The following is a 26,653-nucleotide window of genomic DNA, read 5'->3' as shown; positions in this document are numbered from 1 at the left end:
GCAACCTAGAATGGTGGGGAATTCATTTTCTTAAATCCCAAAAATGGGTGCATTACCAGTACTCACCACTATCAGAAAGCTAGCATTTTAAAACAAAACCAGACATTGTGTAAAACTGAATAAATGAACCCAAAGCAGGCCAAAGAAAGACTTACTGAGAGGTGGATACAATGTAAAGTTATATTCTGAAGTGACTTGAAGGTTTATAACAAGACTGGCTGAGCTGTGGATTTCAGCAGTTTAAGTAAATTTGGACTGAAAGACACTAAAAATCTAAATGTTTAAAAGAAATGAGTGACATACTTTTGAGTGTCACATAGGTTGCAATTGTTTAAATGTCATAGTTTTAAACGTAGAATCAGCATTCTAGCTGCATATGTAAAAATTGTTAGTTTTATTTGAATGCAGAAAACTGGGTAACTAAAAGTGACATTAGCTGGGGCCTGGCTTAAGGAACTGGATTCTGCTTGACAACTTCCCCCCAATTGGAGTGAAACTGGATCCACAGCAGTTCTCAGGCCTAGCTGCCTTTTGCTGTTCCCACCAAAAGGGATATGACACTTCTCTGATTGAATTACCTGGGCTCTGCAGGAAATTGAACAAAGCCCTGTCCTGACTCAGGCAAATGTTTTATTGGTGGGAGTCGTAAATGTGGCTTCCTCCTGGAAGGAAAGGGGAGGAGCACTGCCTGTGAGAGCAAGCTGGCTTGGCAGAACTGGAAAGACCAGAAATTCAACCTTGTGCTGGGGGAAACCACACCCCTTTGGGGCCAGAACATAAATCTAAAAAGATGGATCATTCATAGAGCGGACTTGTGAAAATGTTATAAGTGATATCATTATTCTTGTGATTTTTCTGGGCACATTTGAAGACGTGTTAGGACCCGGTGGTATGTTCAGGGGGGTTTTTAGCGGAAAAGAGGATATTACTCTAAATGTATGTATGTTAAAAATCTGACACTTCACCACCTAATGCCCACATGCTTTGCGAACATTTGTGTAAATGCGGGGACAAATCCAATATTGGTAACCCGACCAAAAAGTGAAATATGTTGCCATTTTTTAATGCAAGCCCCCAGGAAGAGCAGAGTTTGAACAGGGGATACCTCTTGTGATATGTGATGGGTGCATGTAATTTCAAACCACTGTGTAGCTATGAAATATGTCTTTTTGATCAAATATAGATTGTGTGTAATTTGACAGGGGAGTGTCCTCTCTGCAAGCCATTAAATGACATCGCTCTGACACTCCACTTCTTTTCCCCAATCAAGAGAGAAAGGAAAGCTTGACCAATGGGCAATTGAGAGAGGGGTTGGCTAGTGATACTGCACACACACCCACTTTCAAAACACATAAAAGCAGACAGTCAGGACAGATAGGGACATTCTATTCCATCTGCTGCGGGACGCTCTGCCGGGAAAATCCATACTTAACCTCCATCAACCTCCAGAGAGCCAACATAGGGACTTCAATCTATCCACCTTCAGAGACCAAGACTTAACTTGAGAATTTGTAGCAGATAGGTCAACTACAAGCTAAATCCCTCTTTAGCAGGCCTCAAATAATTGCCACTATTCACAGCCAGGCGAGTTGTTTGAATTCTTTGCAAGAACTCTTGCCATTTGCCAGAGAGCAGTGTTGTATCCAGAGAGAGACCAGCTGAACCGGAGACCGCTGTATCCGGACCCACAGACCTGATCAGAACCAGAGACCCAGACCAGACCAGCAGAGTAGAGCTGACCCAGATCACTGTGAAGTGCCGAGACCAAAACCGGAGTCCAGTCCAAAACCTGACCAGGTCCGTGGCGTGGCCTATTTCTAAATATATTGTGAGTACCTAGCAGAACTGTGCAGAACCCAATCTCTTAGTTAAAATAATCTAATCCAAACTATTTTAATCTAAGTAGAACTGCCTCCTAACTGTCACCTGTCATTTGCAAAGCTGTCACCTGTCATTTTCTAGCTGCAAGCTGTAACCTGTCGCTTTGAACTTTTAAAAAATTTCAAATCCGAAAAACGACCTTTATTTAATCGTCCGTATTTAACCGTTTGGGCTAGGAACTTGGTTTAACTTTCCTCTGAAAGCTTAGAATCTTACCTTTCCAACAAGCCTAGAACCGACTTCCTACTCCTTATACTTTCTCCGTAATCACGATTCTCACACCCGCGAATTTTGCCGCGATTTGCGATTTGGCCCGATTTCTTTACTTGTAAAAAGATAGCTGTTTCGCCTGAACTGCTAAATTTCGTTTGCCTCTTAAGAACCATCCCTGAATCATTGCTAGAGTGAGCCTGGACTAATATTAACTAGATACCACTCACCCTGAACCTCTAGAGGGAATTAAAAGCATTTTAGCATATTTTTCACTTCATTGCCAGCACATATCAAAGCACTTTTGCTTGTGTTTCAAACTTCTGTAGTCTAAGCTTGCTGGGGTGAACTGAATTACATTTGATTGCATTTCTGAGAACTGTGTGCTTCCCTTCCATTTCCTTGCATTGCATAAAGGGGGAGAGTGGATTGCCAGAGAAAAGTGATTACATTGTTTTGTTGAAATCATATTGAGTATTTTCTGTATTACATTTTCATTCAACATTGCATCCATCTGAACTTATATAAAGCATTCTCTACCACCTTATTCTTCTGTTCCTATTCACAAGTGTGCTAGTGCCAGACTATACATTATTGATTACTGCTCAGATTAAGTGTGATATCCAATTATTAATTTATCATAAAGTGTGATATATATATCTATAAATTGTTTAATTTATTTTCAAATAAATCTTTTAAATTTGCAAAACAAACCTACTTCTTGGCTCAGTGGGGTCAGGGGGATTCTAAGAGAGGGGTGTTATACAGGGGTAGTCATCCAGAACTCATGAACTGGACATAAAGTTATATCAATAAGGGTTTTCATTCAGTATTCCAGACTAGGCGTTAACTTAGCTGTAGTGTTGAATTGAATCCTCTTACAGTTTGCAGTTATCTCTCCCAATCCTTATTCGTGTATCATGTGTTCACCGTTGTGGTGTCTGTGGATATGGGTGGATTACTGTTGCCATGTGATGGCCTTCTGCATTGCTATGTCACATGTGTGATTCTTTTCTCTGGTAAGTGTGGTGACATGACAGTCACTGACGGCAGGGTCAAGACCGGGAGAGTAAGGGGCGGGTGAACCCATTGCTTACAGCTGAAAGTTTGTGAATGCACAATGTGATGCCTCTATGGGTTATTTTTGTTGCTTGTCCTTTTTATATGATGCTCAAGGTGTATCCCCAACAGAAAGGCTGCTCACTGTGCTGTGTGCTGAGCGGTATGTTGCAGGAGATTGCACGGTGATTGTCTCAGGCCTGTTTCCATTCATCACATGTCACTTTGTATCAAATTGGTCATGTTTTGGGCTTTTGGTTTGCTCTTTCACTGTTGCATGCCAAGTCATGGTGTGGCAAAGAAGGGTGATGTGGGTTGGGAGGGTTTGGGTGACATACCAGTGATTGTCATGGCATGTTTTGCAGGGGGTGGTGTGATGTACACTTTGCATGTGTTCCTTTTGGTCACACAGGATTGGTTATGTTTAAGTAGCTAGGGATGCACACAATGTAGCACTTCCGTGGCAACATTCTCAGGGTGGTAGGGTTGTGACAGTTGACTGTCTCTTTGTCATCATCGATTGTCACCTGGTATGTGCCAGGCCTGTGTGCACTCCACAGGGGTGGGAGTTTAGGTGAAAAATGTGGCCACAAGCTGAGTCCAGGCTGCCACGCCACGTGCCCTTTCCCCTCCAATGTGCAGCGCCTGTGCCTGTGTTTGGGGATGTGGGGGCACCACCAAATCCACTGGTACGCCCTGCCATGTTGCAACATTGTGCAGAACACATGCTGCCACAATGAACCTTGACACAACTGGGGGCGCATATAGTAGCTTCCCGCCAGAGCGGTCAAGGAAGCGGAAGCGTGACTTGAGCACTCTGAATGTGCGTTCCACCATGCCCCTGGACTCACCAGGACCGCATGGTCTGGTTGCAGGCCATCACGCAACAGGTCACGGAAACAGGGTCAGATATATGGAGAGATCAGGGTCCCTTACATGTGGCCCTGAGTGAACTATACATGGCTCCTAAAGCAAAGGATGAACAAGACAAGATGGTTAGGATAGCGGCATACCTGTACCTATATATGGGAGACATGCAGGATAAATGTACTGAAAGCCAAGGTCTGGCGAATAAGCGACAGATGGCGTTAGAGAAGGTCCAATCTGACCTGGTCTCTTCTGAGCAGAGGCTGCAGGGGAGCCAGGAATCAGAAAATTATAGTAGGCAGTATATCATTAAAATAAAAGAGGACATGGATATACTGCAACAGGAAAAGACAGACCGGGATACCAGAATTCTGGCTTTGCAGCAGGAACGCCAAGACAGTTTGGACTCCCTACTGCAGAGCCAGAAAAAGCTGGAGCAACAGATCAATTTCAACAGGGCATGCACAGAGCAGGTAGCCACCCTGCAAATCCAACTAGACAGAGAGAAAGAGGAGAGCAATAAACTGATCCTGAAAGACCTAGATACCCAGGCAGAGTTTGATCAGGAGCGCCAGAAAGCTGGTACCTTCCAAAGGCAAAGAGACGACCTGACGGCACAGATGCAGACTCTTAGTCAGGAAAGGGACACCTTAGGCCAGGAAGTCTGCCACTTAAAAAGAAAAATGGAAGAAAATCACCTGGCCCACCAGGGACTAGGTGACCTCCAAAAAGAACACCAGGACTTGTTAGAGCTCACCAGGAGGGTGGAGGATGCTCTAGCAAGAAAGGAGCAGGCCAATAGGGACACAGCCCAGGAGGTAACCCTCCTGCAGCAGAGACTGGCCCAGTACTCCAGGACCAATCAGGAGGCACAGAGAGAAAACGAGGCTCTCTGTCAGCACAATGATAGGCTCCAACAACAGGTAGCGATGCAAGAGCGACTGATAGAGTCTAGTAAGGCCTTAACTGAGGAACTGAAAGCGCAGGCTCTTGCATTGCAACAGGGAGCAGGGGCGGATAGAGACCAGGTTCGCTGGGAAAGGGAAACTCCTGAGCATAACCTCAGGAGCCCTAGTACCAGAGGCTTTTATCTCTCTCAGTCCCTGGACTCTGCCACCTCCATGTCCTCTGGCGCACATGAGCACCGGGCCACAGGGATGGCAGATTACTATCCAGCCAGAAGCATGGGGCTCATAGGCCAGTACCTCCCAGGAATGGATGGGCGGGCATCCGGGTATGGGCACCCAAGCACAGTGCAGTTTAGTGGGGAACCCCAGGAGAATAGGCCCATTAAGGGCATCCTGAAAACTTCTGCCCAGTTAGGTCAGTGGGGGGGGGGGTACCCATCAAATCCTGGCAGCAAGGAGGAATCTGAAGACTCCTCTGAACGGCGCAGGACACAGGAGACCAGGTCCCCACATTCTGCCAGCCACTCCCAGGCTCGCAGAATCCGGGAAAACCTGGAAGATCAGACAGGAACCTCTGGGAGCAGTGCCTCTGAGTCAGAGGACGAATGGACAAGGGTTACCCGAACCAAAAAGGCCAATAAGGCAAAAAGGGCCTTGCTTAAGGACCCATTGAAACAGATTAAGGCCATCAGGAGTGTCATCACGCCTTATCATAAGAACGCCAAGTACTCTGTTTGGGAACACTTGGAGCTCTATGTGCAAATGATGGAGACTTTCCATTTGAAGGACAGCAGTAGCTGCATCCAGTACGTCAAATGGACATTCTCCCCAGAATACTCCAGTTTCTTTGCGGGGCTGGAGGACCCAAATCATTTAAGGTGGTCCACCTATAAGGCGGCCATCTTGAAACATTTTTCTGTTCACAGAAATCCTCAAGAGGCTCGCAAGGCAGCCTACAATTTGCAATGTGGGGAGGATCAGGCCCCACAAGAATTCGTGCAAGAACTGAAACGGGCCTTTGCGCAGACCACCAGAAGGGTGCGCACAGACAGCAGAGAATTTGTCAATACATTTTTCCATGCCTTGCCCAAATATATAATGACCCAGCTCGTGAGAGATATTCATGAGAAAAGAACTTTAGACTGGGTCATTGAACAGGCTTCCCGGATCTATGAGGTGCAGAAGCCCATAGAAAATAAAAACAATACCCAGAAAAATCCCAAAACCAACAGCACCCCTGCTGCTGCCAAGGTGGCAGAGGTAAAGGTCACCCCCGTTTTGGATTTGGAGATGGGGGGCCAAAAAACCTACCTGCACCTAATAATCCTAAACCCAGAAATCCCTTGGGCCAGTCACAGACAGCGAGTCGAGGAGGTAGTCCCACAAATGGGGTCCCTCGCTCTCCTGACTATGTAAGTCCTCGCTACAAGGGAAACAGCCCAATTCTGGGTTATGTGTGGACTCCTCCAGCCCAAGGGGGGGGATCCAGCCAAGCACCTAACCCAGGGAACTTCCCTCCTAACTTCCCACCAGAGGGCAGAAATTCTCCAAATCCTGGGCAGAACTTTTCCCCCAGGTATCCACCCAACTTCCAACCCCAAAATCATCCATCCTTCTTTCCCCAATTCCCTGAGCCCAGACAACCTAATCCGGGAGAGGGGAGGCCAAGGGTGGAGGGGTACCCAAATCTTCCCAATCCAGGGTATTACCAGAGAAGGGATAGCTACCCTTCCTGGGATCAGCCCAGGGGAGAAAACAGGGCCCCGTATCAGCCTGAGCGGGTTTCCCAGTTAGAGCGCCAGGTTCAGAACATGGCACAGGAGCTGGGTCGCGTGCTAAGGGCTCAGCAGAACCCTCAGATGGGCATGCCACCGCAGAACGCCCCAAACTCTGGACCTGGTGCTCCAGAGCAATGACGGGGGCAGCACCCCGATAACACACCGGTTCCCAGGGAGGAGGCACAAGGGGAAGGGGGCGTAAAGCCTTGGAGGAAGCTTCCTTCCCAACTTGTAAACAGCCCCTGGAAAACCAGGAACCGGAAACAAAATCCCCTGCCCCTGAAAGTCTGCCTCCAAAGGAGCAGAGGGGGGGTAGGAGAAACAAAGTACCCAAACAGACCCGTTTTGTGGAAGAAATACAGGTCTTCCAATTTGAGGGAGAAGGATCCTCAGAGGATCCTGGGAAAAGGATCTTCTCCTTCAGAGATGGGGGAACTCCTCCCAAGGAAAAATGGGTCCCAAAAGATTCCAATATAGACTCGGGAGATGTGGAGACTGAGCTACCGCCGCCCACTATCTTATCCCAGAACCAACAATGCCAAAATCCCCTGGTTCAAACCCATCCTGGTGACTGCCTCCAAAAAGGGGAGGGCGGCCCAGAACCGGAACCAGGGGAACCCACAATGGCTCTGATCTCCAGTTGCCAACTTTTTCTTTCAGATTCCCAAGACTCTCCACAGAATTCTGCCCAAATCACCTCTCTAGCAATGTCCAAAACCAGAAGGTTAGCCCACCAGTTGTCCAAAAATGTGCATTATATGTGCCCCCTTGAGGAGAAGGAGGGAAGATACTATGCCCCGGTACAAGTACAGGGGCAGGGTACAATTTTGGCACTGGTGGACACTGGATCCCAAGCTACCCTTCTGTCCAAAAGGGCCTTCGAGGAACTAAATGCAGGAAGGGGGGAGAATTACCGTATTCCTCTCACCTCTCTTCCTGGACAACTGCAGAACTTTGACAGGAAGGAAATTCCCGTTGAGGGGACTGCAGACTTGGACATTAAAATTGGGCGACACAAGTTGAAACACCCGGTCATAGTAGTGACTCCAGAGGGCACCCCTTGTTTACTAGGGAATGACCTCCTGAGAAGGTTGTCACCCCTAATAGATTGCGTAAAGAAGGTCCTCTGGACCCAGACTAGTCGACCCATAAAATTAAAACAGAGTGTCAACCATGTTAGTTTAAACGGCACATGCCACATGGTTGAACAAAAATCTGACCAAGTAGAATTCCACTTCCAGAATAACCAAATTCCAGACGTGACAGTAATAGCAGTAGGACAACAGACTTGTGATGGGGGGTCCTCTCTATTTCTGAAAATCAACCTTCCTTCCAGTCTAAAGTGGTATTCCACGCTGGAAGGAAACACTCTGAAATTCTTTACTAATCCACAATCAGAAACTCCCACTCCTATAGTGCAGAAAGATGTGAAATCAGCTCAGAGCCTGGCTGATATTCAGCAAATTGGAGAGCAGTTGTTCATCCCTGTTCAGTTAAATGATGGGAAGGACTCTGTTCTCGCCCGAGTGTGTGTGAGCAACGGTAAGAGCTTCATCAGCAAAGCCATGTTCCGCCAACTCCCAAAAGATCCAGCCATTCCCACATTCAAATTGATAGACAAATGGGAAATGGACCTGGAAGCACCCAATTCCAAACATCTCCTGCCAAGCAGGTGTATGCTCAAAATCTCCATTGGCAACAAGAGCATAGTCCACAATTGTTGGGTCGTGCGAGACGTCACTGCCGCTTTTTACTTAGGCAGTGACATTCTCAATCGCTTTGCCATTAGTTTGGACCTAATAAACTTCAAAGCTTGGTCCCGATTAGCGGATAATCCCATGGGCTTTGATGATCCAGGAAAAGCAATTAGGTCAGCTCAATTGCTACCTTATGCAGTTGAAATTCAGATCAAAGAGGAAGTCACCATCCCAGAAAGGACCCGACAATTCTCCCTGGAAGTGAAAGCTAAAAGAGGACAACATTTGAAAAACCCTGATGCTTACATACATCTAAACGCTTCTCTCCAACAGCAAGGGTTGGGGGTAAACCCAACTCCATTAGTCAACATAGAACATGACACCATTCTAATAGAGGTGGATAACAGCGACTTAAAGAGTATTACTCTAGCCGCAGGTACCATTATTGGAATGGCGGTTGATGACCGACATTTTTCCATTGATTTAGGAAATGAACTGTTAGGACCAATCCCCAAGGACTGTTTTGGCAGTGACAGTGATGACAATACAACACCAGACAGGATTTTACCCGCCATGGGGGGAACTTCCTGGTGTACACTTCCTGCCCCTATGGTAAGGAAGATGTGACTTGTGACTTCAGCAGGGATGAGGTGATTTTCCAGGTCCATAAGGGTTTCCTTTCCCACCTGAGGCCTCCAGTCCAAATCAGCACTCTGACCAGGGACTTCTCCACCCAGCTGGAGGAGGCCGCTGAGATAGCCAAACCAGAAGTCTTTCCAGGTTTCAGGCAGATGGTGGAAGAGAGAGTTAACCTAGCTGATGCCTGTGTGACTCTGGAACAAAAGCAAAAGCTGAAACAAGTTTTCTTGGATTTCCAAGATATCTTTGCGGTAGACTCATATGACTGTGGTCACACTGACATCCACACAACAACAATCCCCACGGACTCTGGCATGACTCCTGTGTTTGTGAAGCAATATCGCTTGCCTCTCGCATCAATGGAGTCCCTTACTGAAATAATTAAGAACCTTGAGTCCCGGGGAATAATCCGTCCAGTTCACAGCACCTTCAATAATCCGGTGCTGGGAATATTGAAGCCAAATGGCCAGTGGAGACTCTGCGCCGACCTCAGGGAGCTCAACAAACGGGTCCATACTTCCCGATGGCCTCTGCCCTACATTGACCAAGGGCTGGCCCAGATCCAGGGGTCACAGGTATTCACTGCAATAGACCTGACCAATGGATACTGGACTGTGCCTGTCATTAGGGAGGACCAATACAAGCTGGCTTTTACCTTTGGGGGCCAGCAGTATACATGGACCCGGACTCCCTTCGGATACCTCAAATCCGGCAATGAATTCAACATTTTCCTACATAAGGCCATGCCCGACCTGGGTGCGAGGGGTAACCTGGCTTATGTAGATGATGTCCTCATCAAAAGTTCATCTGTGGAGGAACACATAGCGGAGATCCGTTATGTTCTGACACAGTTGAGGGCCGCCGGAGCCAAACTTTCCTTTCAAAAAGCACAGTGGTGCAGAACCCGTGTTAATTTCTTGGGGCATGAGATTACTCCTCAGGGTCTCTGTCCCCAGGAAAAGAAAGTGGAAGCCCTCCAAAAATTGAAAGACCCCGCAACTCTGCGGGAACTAAGGAGCCTCCTTGGACTGACTAATTACAGCAGAAAGTTCATTGAGGGCTACGCAGAGATCACCAGACCCCTGATTCATCTCCTGAAGGGGGGGGTCAAGTGGGAATGGGGTCCAGAACAAGCCAAGGCAGTAAGACAACTCAAAAGAAGCCTCTCACAAGCGCCCTGCCTAGCTTACCCTGTCAGAAACAAGGAGTTCTTCCTTGAGACGGGGTTCTCTAATCCGTGCTTGACGGCAGTATTATACCAAAAGCATGACAAGGTCAATAAAGTAATCTGCTATGCAAGCAAAACTTTATCCTCTGTGGAGGAAAAATTCAACGATTGTGAGAAGGCACTCCTGGCAACGGTGTGGGCATTGAAGAATTACCGCTCGTTTATCCAGGGGGAACACATCATAGTGGAGACTCCACACCAGCCTCTGCAAAATCTCCAAAGTGACAGAATCCGGGCTGGAAATGTGTGTAATTCCCGAATTACTTCCTGGATTCTGTCAATGCAAGGCTTTCCTGTGGAGGTCCGATATGGCCAAAACAAGAAGAGTCCCCTCGCGCAAGGTCTGGCTGACTTGCATGATTGTGCCAGAGAAAACTGTCTCGAGGACGAAAGTCTAAAAATCAAGGACAACATGGAGGCATACCTTAATTCCCCACACAAAGTCTTTGAAGAAGACAAGTGTGAGGGAATGCCCACTGTGTATGTGGATGGATGCTCTTACCATGTTGACAACAACGGGGAGAAAGAACTGGTGGCCGGCGTAGGGAATGCATGGGTGAATGAGTCCCCAGAACCCTCCGCTGGATACAAAATTGGTCCCCGAAGTAGTCAGGTGGCAGAATTGATGGCTGTGCATCAGGCCATCCTCACTGCTGTCCAGCATCAACTCCACGAACTGGTCATAATCACAGATTCGGATTATGTATGGAACGGGTTCGTGGAACACCTGGTTAATTGGAAAACCAGAGGCATGTTATGTGCTAACAACAAACCCTTGAAACATGGGAAGTTGATCCAAAACATTGATGATCTGGTCACCTCGAATGAGATGACCATCTATTGGAAAAAGATCAAGGGTCATTCTAAAGTAGAGGGACCAGACAAAACTGGAAATGACTTAGCTGATCAGCTGGCCAAAACCGGGGCCATCCAAGGGGATCTAATTGAGATTGAGTCCCTGTTGGGGGAAATCCAGGTCACTGCTATCATTAGGTCCCAGACAAATGCTCACAATGATCTTTCGATTGCACAATGGAGTAAGGAGACTACCTGATGCTGATTTGATTACCGCCCAGAAGGGGGATCCAATAATTGGTAAATTTTACCAACACCTTGAGGACCCTGAGAACTTTCCCCTGACGGATACCGATTACATTGGGAAAGAGGACCTAAGAGTGTTGATGAAATGTCCAAAAATGTTCCGGATCCAAGACGGTTTGTTGGTAAGGAAATCCAAAGCTGGCCACGATCAGTGGGTGGCTCCTACCTCATTCCGAAGCCTGATGTTAAGTCACGCCCATGATGCGGCCACCGCCGGTCATAGGGGGTTTCACACAACACTGGAAATCTTAAGAGAGGTTGCATACTGGCCACACATGGGGCAGGACCTCAACCAATACTTGAAGGGGTGTCTTGTGTGTGCACAATTTCAGCCATCATCCCTCACACACCGTGCGCCTCTCCAAAAGAGGGGGATGACACTGCCATGGTCAGATTTACAAATCGACTTTGTAGGCCCTGTGATTCGCTCTGCTAGGGGAAATAAGTACATGTTGACTGTGACATGATTGTTTACCAAGTGGGTGGAATGCCTCCCAGCCCCAAACTGCAAGGCAGAAACGGCAGCTGCCCTGATGATTAACCACATCTTTTCCCGTTTTGGTCTACCTCAAAGGATTGACTCAGACAGAGGTAGCCACTTCACCAGAAGTAATGACAAAGATGTGGGAGATACTGGGGGTCAAAAGGAAGTTGCATATTGCTTATCGGCCAGCTTCTTCTGGAGCAGTGGAGAGATACAACCAAACCATTGTGAGCATATTAAAGAAGTTTGTGGCAGATTCTGGGCCAAGTTGGGATATCCGATTACCTCTGGTCCTAATGGCCATCAGATCTACCCCTTCATCTGCAACCAAAATGTCACCATTTGAGTTGATGACTGGGCGCAAGATGGTGCTTCCTCAGCATTTGCTCTACAGGACCCAAGAGCAGACCCTAATAAATGCCTCCACAACTCACGAGTATGTGGAGAATTTAAGGAAACACCTTCAACATGCTTTTGCCTATGCTCAGCGGAATCTAGAAAGATCAGCTGATAGCATGAAGACCCACTATGACCTGAAAACTTCCAGGAAGGAATATCAGGTGGGGGACCGGGTCTATTTATACAGCTTCCAAAGAAACCAGGCAAAACAGCAAAAAATCTTGCCTACATGGAAGGGACCCTTTGAGATTATAGACAAAATCTCCCCTGTGGCCTACAAGATCCGCATCCCCAAAGGCGGTTTGGCAGAGGGGGAAGATAAGTGGGTCCACATTAACCAGTTGAAGTGTTGCCATCCCAGGCACACTCTGCAACAACTGGAGGAATCCTCTGGAATCCTAGAGGGTACTGTCTCAGATTAATTCAATTCCAACCCTAAAATATCCTACATATCGCCTATCAAATTCCGTGTTTCTCAAGTTTATGTGTTCCTGTCTCTTAATTTAAAAAAATGTGCATGTTCATATCTGTTGAGTTCCAAAATATATATGCCACCCCACTATATCAATGGTGGGGGAAAAATGTCTATGAATAGGTATTGCCGCTCTTCCTTTGTCGTCCTAGGAGAAAGAAAACCTGTAGACTGGCCAGGGAGGATGATCCGGAGACCAGGAGCAGAGACGCAAGGGGCCCGGGGTACCGCCCAATATTCCCATCAGGACCGGTGAGGAGAACCGATCGATCAGTACCGGATGGAGGAAAAGATGCTGAACTGTGCCATCTATTGGAAGAAGATGAGGAAACATCCCAGGTCTTGCGAGTTCCATCAGTAAAACAGAATGGCTATCACAAGAGGGGGGCTTGTGGGATGTTTTTACCCATGCATCCAAGCAGTACCACAAAAACTGTGCATTACTGTCATTGAAAACATCATGATGGCCAGAGCTTCCCAAAAAATGCCCAGGGAAATGCATGAAGAATAGGCTGCCACCCATTTTTGCCGATGTTATGGGCACAGAAGGGCACTGCCTAAAACCACCATTGGACTACCCACACAGTAGCCTGAAACCATTGGGAATGGCAATGCTGATTGCCAAAAGCAACCTAGAATTGTGGGGAATTCATTTTCTTAAATCCCAAAAATGGGTGCATTACCAGTAGCAAAAAGAAGAGGTGATGGCTGGAAGGTTTAGAATGAATCTTAACCTCTGGCATCGCTCTGGGCAAACCTCCAGACCATCGTTCTTTCACCTGCCAAGCCATTACAAAAGGGGAAAGACCATATGCAAATCAGGCTTGGTCCAACCTCCAAAGGGGTAGTCCAGCCCGAACTGCTAGGTCACATCCCTTCTGCACGAGACCACAAGCATCCCCAGACATGTTTCAGCCTTGTTGGGCGTCATCAGTGAGGAGTAGCTTGGGTCTCTAGGCCCAGCAGGCACGGGACCCACGTCTGGGCATACCCGTCCCACTCGGGGTGACAATAGCAAAACAAAGAGGTGATGGCTGGAAGGTTTAGAATGAATCTTAACCTCTGGCATCGCTCTGGGCAAACCTCCAGACCATCGTTCTTTCACCTGCCAAGCCATTACAAAAGGGGAAAGACCATATGCAAATCAGGCTTGGTCCAACCTCCAAAGGGGTAGTCCAGCCCGAACTGCTAGGTCACATCCCTTCTGCACGAGACCACAAGCATCCCCAGACATGTTTCAGCCTTGTTGGGCGTCATCAGTGAGGAGTAGCTTGGGTCTCTAGGCCCAGCAGGCACGGGACCCACGTCTGGGCATACCCGTCCCACTCGGGGTGACAATAGCAAAACGAAGAGGTGATGGCTGGAAGGTTTAGAATGAATCTTAACCTCTGGCATCGCTCTGGGCAAACCTCCAGACCATCGTTCTTTCACCTGCCAAGCCATTACAAAAGGGGAAAGACCATATGCAAATCAGGCTTGGTCCAACCTCCAAAGGGGTAGTCCAGCCCGAACTGCTAGGTCACATCCCTTCTGCACGAGACCACAAGCATCCCCAGGTATGTTTCAGCCTTGTTGGGCGTCATCAGTGAGGAGTAGCTTGGGTCTCTAGGCCCAGCAGGCACGGGACCCACGTCTGGGCATACCCGTCCCACTCGGGGTGACAATAGCAAAATGAAGAGGTGATGGCTGGAAGGTTTAGAATGAATCTTAACCTCTGGCATCGCTCTGGGCAAACCTCCAGACCATCGTTCTTTCACCTGCCAAGCCATTACAAAAGGGGAAAGACCATATGCAAATCAGGCTTGGTCCAACCTCCAAAGGGGTAGTCCAGCCCGAACTGCTAGGTCACATCCCTTCTGCACAAGACCACAAGCATCCCCAGACATGTTTCAGCCTTGTTGGGCGTCATCAGTGAGGAGTAGCTTGGGTCTCTAGGCCCAGCAGGCACGGGACCCACGTCTGGGCATACCCGTCCCACTCGGGGTGACAATAGCAAAACGAAGAGGTGATGGCTGGAAGGTTGTTAGATGTTATGGGCACAGAAGGGCACTGCCTAAAATCACCATTGGACTACCCACACAGTAGCCTGAAACCATTGGGAATGGCAATGCTGATTGACAAAAGCAACCTAGAATGGTGGGGAATTCATTTTCTTAAATCCCAAAAATGGGTGCATTACCAGTACTCACCACTATCAGAAAGCCGGCATTTTAAAACAACACCAGACATTGTGTAAAACTGAATAAATGAACCCAAAGCAGGCCAAAGAAAGACTTACTGAGAGGTGGATACAATGTAAAGTTATATTCTGAAGTGACTTGAAGGTTTATAACAAGACTGGCTGAGCTGTGGATTTCAGCAGTTTAAGTAAATTTGGACTGAAAGACACTAAAAATCTAAATGTTTAAAAGAAATGAGTGACCTACTTTTGAGTGTCACATAGGTTGCAATTGTTTAAATGTCATAGTTTTAAACTTAGAATCAGAATTCTAGCTGCATATGCAAAAATTGTTAGTTTTATTTGAATGCAGAAAACTGGGTAACTAAAAGTGACATTAGCTGGGGCCTGGCTTAAGGGACTGGATTCTGCTTGACAACTTCCCCCCAATTGGAGTGAAACTGGATCCACAGCAGTTCTCAGGCCTAGCTGCCTTTTGCTGTTCCCACCAAAAGGGATATGACACTTCTCTGATTGAATTACCTGGGCTCTGCAGGAAATTGAACAAAGCCCTGTCCTGACTCAGGCAAATGTTTTATTGGCGGGAGTCGTAAATGTGGCTTCCTCCTGGAAGGAAAGGGAAGGAGCACTGCCTGTGAGAGCAAGCTGGCTTGGCAGAACTGGAAAGACCAGAAATTTAACCTTGTTCTGGGGGGAAACCACACCCCTTTGGGGCCAGAACATAAATCTAAAAAGATGGATCATTCATAGAGCGGACTTGTGAAAATGTTATAAGTGATATCATTATTCTTGTGATTTTTCTGGGCACATTTGAAGACGTGTTAGGACCCGGTGGTATGTTCAGGGTGGGTTTTAGCGGAAAAGAGGATATTACTCTAAATGTATGTATGTTAAAAATCTGACACTCCACCACCTAATGCCCACATGCTTTGCGAACATTTGTGTAAATGCGGGGACAAATCCAATATTGGTAACCCGACCAAAAAGTGAAATATGTTGCCATTTTTTAATGCAAGCCCCCAGGAAGAGCAGAGATTGAACAGGGGATACCTCATGTGATATGTGATGGGTGCATGTAATCTCAAACCACTGTGTAGCTATGAAATATGTCTTTTTGATCAAATATAGATTGTGTGTAATTTGACAGGGGAGTGTCCTCTCTGCAAGCCATTAAATGACATCGCTCTGACACTCCACTTCTTTTCCCCAATCAAGAGAGAAAGGAAAGCTTGACCAATGGGCAATTGAGAGAGGGGCTGGCTAGTGATGCTGCACACACACCAACTTTCAAAACACATAAAAGCAGACAGTCAGGACAGATAGGGACATTCTATTCCTTCTGCTGGGGACGCTCTGCCGGGAAAATCCATACTTTACCTCCATCAACCTCCAGAGAGCCAACATAGAGACTTCAATCTATCCACTTTCAGAGACCAAGACTTTACTTGAGAATGTGTAGCAGAGAGGTCAACTACAAGCTAAATCCCTCTTTAGCAGGCCTCAAATCATTGCCACTATTCACAGCCAGGCGAGTTGTTTGAATTCTTTGCAAGAACTCTTGCCATTTGCCAGAGAGCAGTGTTGTATCCAGAGAGAGACCAGCTGAACTGGAGACCGCTGTATCCGGACCAACAGACCTGATCAGAACCAGAGACCCAGACCAGACCAGCAGAGTAGAGCTGACCCAGATCACTGTGAAGTGCCGAGACCAAAACCGGAGTCCAGTCCAAAACCTGACCAGATCCGTGGCGTGGCCTATTTCTAAATATATTGTGAGTACCTAGCAGAACTGTGCAGAACCCAATCTCTTAGTTAAAATAATCTAATCCAAACTATTTTAATCTAAGTAGAACTGCCTCCTAACTGTCACCTGTCATTTGCAAAGCTGTCACCTGTCATTTTCTAGCTGCAAGCTGTATCCTGTCACTTTGAACTTTTAAAAAATTTCAAATCCGAAAAACTACCTTTATTTAATCGTCCGTATTTAACCGTTTGGGCTAGGAACTTGGTTTAACTTTCCTCTGAAAGCTTAGAATCTTACCTTTCCAACAAGCCTAGAACCGACTTCCTACTACTTATACTTTCTCCGTAATCACGATTCTCGCACCCGCGAATTTTGCCGCGATTTGCGATTTGGCCCGATTTCTTTACTTGTAAAAAGATAGCTGTTTCGCCTGAACTGCTAAATTTCGTTTGCCTCTTAAGAACCATCCCTGAATCATTGCTAGAGTGAGCCTGGACTAATATTAACTAGATACCACTCACCCTGAACCTCTAGAGGGAATTAAAAGCATTTTAGCATATTTTTCACTTCATTGCCAGCACATATCAAAGCACTTTTGCTTGTGTTTCAAACTTCTGTAGTCTAAGCTTGCTGGGGTGAACTGAATTACATTTGATTGCATTTCTGAGAACTGTGTGCTTTTCTTCCATTTCCTTGCATTGCATAAAGGGGGGAGTGGATTGCCAGAGAAAAGTGATTACATTGTTTTGTTGAAATCATATTGAGTATTTTCTGTATTACATTTTCATTCAACATTGCATCCATCTGAACTTATATAAAGCATTCTCTACCACCTTATTCTTCTGTTCCTATTCACAAGTGTGCTAGTGCCAGACTATACATTATTGATTACTGCTCAGATTAAGTGTGATATCCAATTATTAATTTATCATAAAGTGTGATATATATATCTATAAATTGTTTAATTTATTTTCAAATAAATCTTTTAAATTTGCAAAACAAACCTACTTCTTGGCTCAGTGGGGTCAGGGGGATTCTAAGAGAGGGGTGTTATACAGGGGTAGGCATCCAGAACTCATGAACTGGACATAAAGTTATATCAATAAGGGTTTTCATTCAGTATTCCAGACTAGGCGTTGACTTAGCTGTAGTGTTGAATTGAATCCTCTTACAGTTTGCAGTTATCTCTCCCAATCCTTATTCGTGTATCATTTGTTCACCGTTGTGGTGTCTTTGGATATGGGTGGATGACTGTTGCCATGTGATGGCCTTCTGCATTGCTATGTCACATGTGTGATTCTTTTCTCTGGTAAGTGTGGTGACATGACAGTCACATGGTACATCATTGTGCATTTACAACACTTTGGTATGTCAATGTGCCCACTGACGGCAGGGTCAAGACCGGGAGAGTAAGGGGCGGGTGAACCCATTGCTTACAGCTGAAAGTTTGTGAATGCACAATATGATGCCTCTATGGGTTATTTTTGTTGCTTGTCCTTTTTATATGATGCTCAAGGTGTATCCCCAACAGAAAGGCTGCTCACTGTGCTGTGTGCTGAGCGGTATGTTGCAGGAGATACACACGGCACACGGTTTATGGATTTGTGGATTTGGCTTGGACAATGTGCATGCCAACAGGCATTCTGTCTTTTGTTGATGGTACCGCTGGTGGCATGCATTTGTGTATGACCTTCTATGTGAGGGGGTTGTTGGTCAGTCATTTGACCCGAGTCCATATCAGGTGTGATTGTCTCAGGCCTGTTTCCATTCATCACATGTCACTTTGTATCAAATTGGTCATGTTTTGGGCTTTTGGTTTGCTCTTTCGCTGTTGCATGCCAAGTCATGGTGTGGTAAAGAAGGGTGATGTGGGTTGGGAGGGTTTGGGTGACATACCAGTGATTGTCATGGCATGTTTTGCAGGGGGTGGTGTGATGTACACTTTGCATGTGTTCCTTTTGATCACACAGGATTGGTTATGTTTAAGTAGCTAGGGATGCACACAATGTAGCACTTCCGTGGCAACATTCTCAGGGTGGTAGGGTTGTGACAGTTGACTGTCTCTTTGTCATCATCGATTGTCACCTGGTATGTGCCAAGCCTGTGTGCACTCCACAGGGGTGGGAGTTTAGGTGAAAAATGTGCCCACAAGCTGAGTCCGGGCTGCCACGCCATGTGCCCTTTCCCCTCCAATGGGCAGCACCTGTGCCTGTGTTTGGGGATGTGGGGGCACCACCATGTCCACTGGTACGCCCTGCTATGTTGCAACATTGTGCAGAACACATGCTGCCACAATGATCCTGGACACAACTGGTGGTGCATATAGTAGCTTCCCGCCAGAGTGGTCAAGGGAGCGGAAGCGTGACTTGAGCAATCTGTATGTGCGTTCCACCATGCCCCTGGTTGCAATATGGGCAGCGTTGTATCTTACCTGGCGTGGTGTGGCGGGGTTCCGTATTGGCGTCATCATGTGGTTGCTCAGAGGGTAGGCACTGTCCCCTGGGGAGGTGAGGATGGTTGTTATTAGTTGGCTTTTGTATTTGTCTGTGTGTGACATGCATGCATGTGCACAGACATTTGTACTCACCAATGAGCCATGTGTCGCCATGCTTTCCAGCTTCCAGGGTCCGGCTCAGAGTGGACATTCTGTATATGAAACTGTTATGGGTAGACCCAGGGTAGTTTGCATAGACAGAGGTGATGATACCCTTGGCATCGCATACAACCTGGACGTTGATGGAATGCCAGTGCTTTCGGTTTCGATAGATGTGCTCAGTGGCGCTAGGTGGACGTAGGGCCACATGGGTGCAATCTATGGCACGGAGCACTTTGAGGAAGTGTGTCACCCTGTAAAAGTCCTGGACCATGGCCTGCCTTTCTGCGGGTGTTCTGGGCATGTATATGTGCCTGTGGACTAAGGGGCGCACAGTCATGATTGCCAACACCTAGGCAGCGTGACTGCGTGGCCTGTGAGACACCCCCAACTATGGCAGTTGTCTGCTGAAATGACCCAGTGGCCAAATAATGCAGGATATTGAGCACCTTTTCCAAGGGGCTCAGTGCTTGGGAGCACAAGGTGGGTGATGTGAGGTCATCCTCCCACTCAGTCACCAGGTCTAGGATGATATGAGGTGGAAACCTATAACTGCCATAGACCTCGTCATCAGGCATCCCAAAAAGGCTGGTCCTGGGCATGCGGGGCCTGGCTATTCTCCTCCTCCTGCGATGTCCCACGATCACTGCTGCAAGTAATGGGACATTCATCGTAGCTGTATGTACGTGTTTGTTGTTTGCGTGCACTTTTATGCTGCGCAGGGGCGCTTCCGCCTACCTTCGTGTGATGGACGTTTTTACGCCTGTGCGTGTCTTTTGATGGGCGTGGGTTTCCTATGGGACTCCATGTTGTTCGCGAGTGTGTGGGCGTTCGATGTATTTCATAGCAGTACTTCCCCAGTTACGCCCTTAATTTCACGCGTTGTTCCCCATTCCGCATGTTCCGCCCCATTTTTGGTGTGCACGCTACACGTTGTGCACTTTCGCTGTGTGCGTCGCACACAGTGTTCGGGATGTCACAGTTACGTGTGCGCCCTAGTGTGCCCGTGTGTGCCACAAGTGGTTTAGGCACAGCTCCATGTAAAAACACGTGCGCAGACTTCCATGAATTGCTTGCGTATGATTCGCACACGTGCGCTGGATTTTTCAGGCTTGCGCCACCGAATTCGGCGCACAATTGTTCCATGAACGTGCCCCATAGTGTAAGATGAATTTTGGGAGTATTTTATATCAGGTAGATCACTTTCTTCAGCAAATGCACTTTACATTGTATGGGCTATAATGTTGGTAAGGATAAACGATTATGTCTAATGTTTAAATATTATTATGTTTTATGATTCTACGTATTGATATATATTGAGTCTCTTATAAGAAACTTCTTAGTAATATATATGTGTGTATTTATGTATTTCTGGTATACAACTGTTGTGTAATTTATGAAAAATATATGTTGACGTACAAAAACGACTTGTAATTGAAACACGACAATAATTTTAAAAAGCACTTTGTTACTTGACATGGCCTTCCATTATTTAAACCAATTGTTGTGGGTGTTACTTGAATCTTGCCAATGGGGATTCAGGTTACTTATCATGTGTCTGCTTCTTCGGCAGTGCACAGTGATCTGCATTTGGTATGTACTCAGCTGCCACTGTGGACCTCCAGTTGCTTGTTCACTGAGCACAGAGGCAGAGCTCCTTTTGGCAACTAAGAGTAGACATACATTGTGAGGACATCTGTAGGCTGTATGTATAATTGCAGCCTTTGTTCTACGCCCTATATCTACGCCCTATATTGCGGTGTAGATCTCAACATGATTTGTTATAAGGACACCTGTATGTGGCTGGTGGTACTGCACCTGTACGCGGTGAGGCTGTCTGTAGTGTAGGGTGTTGGAGAGGTGCAGTAACACCGACAACATACAGAGGGCCTTATAAGATCGAAACAACAATTTAGGACAATGGGCAAAGACTGCAATGTGTCTTATACATGCATATATAGCCCATTTAACTTGATATGTGCAGTGCCAATGAAACACACAGCTATCCTCATAAGAAATCAGACTGATGTCAACACTGCAATTTCGTTGCTTCGAAAAGCTCGTAAGTATAAAGCCGAATGCGCATTGTTTTAGTGCGCATTCGGCTTGGTAAATAAAAAACAGCCCATAATGCCGAACGAGTGGAGCGGGGGTTTAGGGAGTGTAACCCGCTCCCCTAGCGCGGCATTATTGGCTGCCGGGTTTGCGGTGTTGCTTCACCCATAATCTAAATGTAACGCGGGACTACTCAGTACAAACTGTTATATGTTTTAATAGCTTGCAAAGATGGGGTGCTTATCCACTTATTTGTGCGACTAGCTTTCAACATGTAGAGGTCGCTCTGCATCATGGGTATGCGGATATCCTGGGAGAATGGTCGTGCTCCGTGAAAGTGTATGATTTAACATTAATCCTAAACCTCTCTGCTGAGTTTAGTTGATTGAAAATGCCAAACTTTTTGAATTTTATGGAGGATTTTGTCAGTCACCCGAGCGCCCTTGGCATAATATACCCAGGTACACACTTTACGTGTGTCATTGCATAACGTGCCAGTTTCAAAACCAAGGTGCACAAGGTCCAAATGTGACCTTATTTTTAGGGTGTCACCCTAATTCTAACCTTATTACCATTTTTGATCCAATCAAAATGTTCGTCTCTTAATTGCTTCCTGCGATTTCATACAAGCTGGAGTATTTTCCCCAAAAATATGACCCCATGCAATCTTCTTGCTTAAATGGTAAAAAACTGTTCGTGGAAAAGAAATGTGCCTCGTGTGCTGACATAACTTTCCCAGCACACTCTGGGGAGAGGTGGGGAGTGTCAGGGCATCGTCGAACAGGGACGGTGGGACTTGACCATTGGTCTGCCATCTACAATTACAAATATGGCTTAAACATAGTGTGATTGGCATTAAAATATAAATACAGCAGGCTCTGATCAGAGTCAGGAGGTACAAATGCAACTTTCATTTTAAATTATGAGTGTATCCTTTTATCTTAATAAACACTTCTAAGTTTAAAAAGTGGTAATTGAGTAAAAGAGAAATTCAACTACTTCAGGCAAGCACCTACCCTTACATTAAACTCAATACACTTTGCAGTTGCCATTACTCATATGTCTGCAGTCTCGTCAATTGAATACACGGATTAGCAAACACAGCAGTTTTGGCTTTTGTTTAGTCACAGTATAGGTAGTTGCCTACAGCAACAATAGTGTTCCAAAGAGTTTACTTGCAAAATATGCAAAGGGCACAGGAAAACAACATGACAACCTGCAAATCCTTATATCAACACGTTAAGCCAAATATGTATCATTGAATCTTAATTTTCAACACCCTTGATGGAAAGCTAGACGTCCCAAAATGCACAGTAATACAACCCGGACTATCTATTTAGCCAGTGTATTTTCTACACGTTAAGACACACAATAAAAGAAGTTGTGTAGTAAACTCAGAGATGGGTGGAGATTCGTTGGGGCTGATTCATAGAATTTGTGTTCTGAAAAACGGGGATTTGTGCGCAATTCTGCCCGCAAATCCCCTTTTGTTAAACAGGAATTTGCGGGCAGAATGGCGCACAAATCCCTGTTTTTCGGGGCTCAAATTCCATGAATCAGCCCCTTTGTCACAACCGCCCAGCTGGTTGTTATGCATGATTTTAAGACCATTCGACTATCCACATAAAAACAAAATTTATTTTTAGCATGAGACATATTAAAAAAAATATTTCAAATGGAGCTTTCTTGTATTGCTGGCTTTAACTGTCACAGATTTGAAATGTGACAGGTGCTAGGAGTGGTCTTCCAATTGAGAATGTCCTATCATGCATAAGAAAGCCTTTGTTCCTGATAACAACAGAAACATGTTGTCAAGTAGGTTAAGGTATTGGGTGCCGAGCCAAGGATGCTGACTGTGTCTCTGGGGGTGGGGGATTTGGGGTGTGTCCTGTGGCTGGGAAATGGGCAGTGATTGGCCCACCAAGCCCAGCTGATTGTAGATTTGATTCAGGAGAAAACAATCATTCACAATGCCAACAGTTTGGGGTTTTGTACAGGCATTGGAAAGGCCCTTGCCAGGCACTGCTATAGTGGTATTTACTGGTCATTGAGGGTAGCAAGTAGCAACATGGTGCAAGTACCTGGCCATCTAATGGCAGTGCCTGGCAAATGCCTAATAGTTTTACAAAAAACACATTGTCTTTGCCAATTCTTGTTGTAGCAGGAGTTCAATGTAGGTCACAGATAGTGCTTATAAATCGAGTGGCTGAAGGCAAACCAGGTAAAGACAATTTTATTACATGAAAAGCAGATTCACAGCTCCAAGTAAGTCATTTAGGAGCCGATTCATGGATTTATTGCACAGAAAACAGCCCTGTTTGTCGATTCATGTAACCGAATGCATGTCACTTTTCTTAGATTTGCGTGGATTACACACTGATCTGGCACGGCTGTGCGGGCCGTCGAGGGCCTTGTGCTAGACTACGAGCAGTTGGTGGGCATGGCCTGCAGAGAGCTAACAAAGGGGCTGAACACAAGAAATGGGGACTAACTTGCGAAGAAGTGTCCGTGCCGATGGACGACCTGCAGGCAGTCCCTTGCACGGCCACTATTGTGCGTTAAGAGATGTATTCATGGTATCGACCGTGCAACGTCTCAGCTGGGAAATGACCACACAAGTCCTTCATAGGATCCGCCACCCGAGGGTGGCATAAGGACACTTGCACGTAGTATTTCCAACACATAGGTGGGATTGCATGTTGTATTTCAGGGTGCATATACTCAATTGGGTTTCTGATGTAAGGTAGGGGTGCGCGTATGCTGTGTCACGGGGTGCAGGAACGTTGGGTTTGCACGCACTTTTCACGAGTTCTTGCCGACTTTCGGTTTTTCATACGCATGCTCTCGAGGTGCGAGGTACAGTTACGGGGACCCCGCGCATGCTTCATGAGTCGCAAGCCAGCTTACGAGGGACCCCAAGCACTGTTTGAAGGGCGCGTGTATTTGCGCCTGGAGGACCGTGAAAAGGTAGCTGATCTGGCAGTTTCCTGCTCTGCCTGTGGGCATGTCGGGGGTGTTCGAGCGGGGATCTGCGAATATGTTTACTTTTCACGACCATTTCCATGAATACGCGTTGTGCGCAGATTTTCTTAAACGTGCAGGCTTGCGCAGTGGCCTTTTCGGTGCGAGACCATTGTGCAATATCTGTGCGTAATTCCATTAATCTAACTCTCTGGAGACTGATTAGAAAAAGACACTGACGGCATTGTGTTGAAAAATTGTTGCTAAGGCTTGAGCTCAAAGAGGAGGTGTATTGGTAGGGGCAGAAGCCTCAATGCAATAGTTTCAGTTTATGATTTTTGTTTAATTAAGTTTATTGGTACATAGACCATAGACCATTTACACATTCATAACAACATATACTTAACAAAGAATTAATGATAAATGAAAATAATTTTCATATCACTAATAAAACCATGATACATTTAAAGAACATCATAATAACATTATTGCAAATGATCATTATAAAAGAACTTATTTTATTGTATGTTTTAAATCATTGAAAGCACCGTGCAGGTAAATAGGATCTTCAGGTTTACATTATCTTGCATTCTGGGACTTAAAATGTACTATTTGGGATGTGAAAATCAAAGACAACAATATTCTTTTGGCTTAACATTTTATTATGACGATTCACATGTTGTCATGTGGCTTTACTATGACATTTTGGGGGTAATTCATAGAATTCGGCGCACAAGTGGCGCACGCAGCTGGCGCACAGAGTGCGCGTGCGGCAGTCTGCTCCAGCCGCATGCGCCAAAACCCATTTAGGCGCACAGCGTATTCATGGATTTTAACATCCATAAGCAGCCGTGGCGCAGCGTGGCGCAGCGACACTGCAGCAGCGCCAGTTACGCCCCAACCCCGCCCCATGCGCCAAAAACATTGCACAAATCCAGTACATGGTGCAAAGGCCAGTGTACCAGCATACAGCCCCGCCAACCACAAAACCGCATGTAAAACTCCCTGCGCACACCCCAGAATACACGTACCCCACTCGTGCCAGGCCAATCGCGTGTAAAACTCCCCGCGCACCCCTCGGAATACATGTACCCCGCTCGCGCTAGGCCAATAGCGTGTATAACTTCACACGCACCCCCGGAATACACGCAAGCCCCCCATCCACCCTAGGCATGCCCCACAGGCAGCCCACACCACAGGGGGTACATTTTCCACGCAATTTACCTGGTGCAAACGGGGTACGTGTATTCTGGGGGGTGCGTGTGAAGTTTTACACGCTATTGGCCTAGCGGGAGCGGGGAACGTGCATTTAGGAGGTGCGCAGGAAATTTCAAATGCGATGGGCCTTGGGCGAGTGGGGTACGTGTATTACTGGGGTATGCAGGTAGTTTCAAACACGATAGGGCTTGTGCGAGAGGGGTACATGTATTACTGGGGTACGAGTTTCACACATGATAGGCCTTGTGTGAGCAGGGTACGTGTATTCAGGGGGTGCATGGGAAGTTTCACACGCGATGGGCCTTGTGCGAGAGGGGTACGTGTATTACTGGGGTACGCAGGGAGTTTTACACGCGATTTTGCATTGTGGCCCCTCCCGGGTTTGACCTTTCCCTCGCCACATACCCTGCAGGCAGCCCACACCACAGGGGACTACCCTACAACCCTCACCATGCCCTGCAGGCAACCCACATGGCACCATGCACTTGTGAACACACTTGTGAGCCCCGACTCATGTCCCCCAGCCAACAGTGACGGGCACCTGCCAGCAGGCCCTGACTCATGTACCCCACACACCATTGACGGGCAGCTGCCAGCAGGCCCCGACTCATGTCCCCCACCCACCATTGACAGGCACCTGCCAGCAGGCCCCGACTCATGTCCTCCCACCCCACCCCCAGTGACGGGCACCTGCCAGCAGGCCCCGACTCATGTCCCCCACCCACCATTGACGGGCACCTGTCAGCAGGCCCCGACTCATGTCCCCCACTCCCAGTGACGGGCACCTGCCAGCAGGCCCCGACTCATGTCCCCCCACCCCACCCCCAGCGATGGGCACCTGCTAGCAGGCCCCGACTCATGTGCCCCACCCACCATTGACGGGCACCTGCCAGCATGCCCCAACTCAGATCCCCCAACCCAACACGTCATCACGATTCACACTCATGGCCCTTTGGCCACCCAAATCCCACCCCACGCCACCACAGCAATGTTCCCTCTAATAATTTTGCTCTATGTGTGAAACTGGTAGGCTGTTGTGCGCACATTATTTTCTATGTGCGCAACTGACTAATGAGGGACGCCACTTTGTGAGCATGTGTATTTAGTGAACTATCGTCATAGAAGAGAGCTTCAAAAGGGATTTCGTCTTACCAGCCACTGCAATTCTTGACAAATCTTA

This window comes from Ambystoma mexicanum, chromosome 1q (assembly GCF_040938575.1).
Source record: "Ambystoma mexicanum isolate Mex_15411 chromosome 1q, UKY_AmexF1_1, whole genome shotgun sequence".
Taxonomy (NCBI): domain Eukaryota; kingdom Metazoa; phylum Chordata; class Amphibia; order Caudata; family Ambystomatidae; genus Ambystoma; species Ambystoma mexicanum.
The sequence above is the reverse complement of the archived record's forward strand: the minus strand, read 5'-3'. Positions refer to the sequence as shown.